We start from the raw sequence: 1,297 nt of genomic DNA on the forward strand, positions 1-1,297 counted from the left end.
TTTTTGAGACAGAGTCTGGCTCTGTTGCCTGGGTTAGAGTGCCGTGGCGTCAGCCTAGCTCACAGCAACCTCAATCTCCTGGGCTCAAGCGATCCTCCTCAGCCTCCCGAGTAGCTGGGACTACAGGCATGCGCCACCATGCCCAGCTAATTTTTTCTATATACATATTTTTAGTTGTCCAGATAATTTCTTTCCATTTTTTAGTAGAGACGGGGGTCTCGCTCTTGGTCAGGCTGGTCTTGAACTCCTGGCCTTGAGCGATCCACCTGCCTCGGCCTCCCAGAGTGCTAGGATTACAGGCGTGAGCCACCATGCCCGGCCTAACTACTACTCCTTATTGACTATTGAAATCAGCAGAATCCATGGAGCTGTCAAACAATACAGACATCTATGACTGATCCAAAAAGATCTGTAGAATATATTCATACACACAAAGGAAGAGATATCAATATTTGATTGAACATGCATTAAAATATTTCTGGAAAGATACACAAGTATCTAGTAAAAATGGTTGCCTCTGCCTTAGATATATAAGGGAGATACTGCTTACCCTTTGAATTTTTCAAATTTAAGCTGTATAAATATATTACTCAAACAAAATAAGGAATAAATACATCTCAAACGAACAAATGTGAAAAACTAACCTGGAAGATACTGCTCTTAAACCTTTCCTATTGGGCATTTGTGAAGTAACTATCAATATGGACTCCTTAAAGGGCAGGAATAAGAATGCTTTACACAAGTTTGCCAGAAATTTTATATTTTTCTTACCTGCTGTCATGGGACACAAAAATGGAATTGAAAAGCAACATGAATGAAAGACTGGAAAACACATCCTTGCACAATTATCAATATGGACAACAATAAAGGATACTGTAATTGTAGCTGCAGTGATTACAACACGCAATGGACCCCTCAAGAAGTAAGTCATCCTAGAGTGGTTTAAAGTCTTTGGAATCAGACATAGTAAGGTTTAATTCTTATCTCCACCTGTTACTAGACATGGGTCAATGAAAAAGTCACCTGATATGTAAAAAGCTCAAATTTCTAATCTTTAAGGTAATAATATCTCTGCAGAGGAGAGACGCTGTTTTATTCAATGCTGTAATTCTTAGTGCCGGAACATTACTTGGCACACAGAAGGCATTCAAAAAATGTTTGCTCTATACTACAAGGCTATAGCAATCCAATCAGCTTGGTACTGGCACAAGAACAGAGTCATTGACCAGTGGAACAGAACTGAAAACCCAGATATAAAGCCATCCTCATATAGCCACCTCATCTTTGACAAAGCAGA

The 1,297-nt window shown here is 39.6% G+C and overlaps 1 protein-coding gene across 1 annotated transcript in view; it reads right to left on the minus strand.

Annotated features, from left to right (window-relative positions):
* The window catches only part of STAG1 (stromal antigen 1), a 318,641-nt gene that overhangs the window by 193,634 nt on the left and 123,710 nt on the right, over positions 1–1,297 (minus strand). The gene's annotated exons all lie outside the window — the stretch shown is intronic.

The sequence above is a fragment of the Propithecus coquereli genome, unplaced genomic scaffold, assembly GCF_000956105.1.
Source record: "Propithecus coquereli isolate 6110/MARCELLA unplaced genomic scaffold, Pcoq_1.0 Scaffold12, whole genome shotgun sequence".
NCBI lineage: Eukaryota > Metazoa > Chordata > Mammalia > Primates > Indriidae > Propithecus > Propithecus coquereli.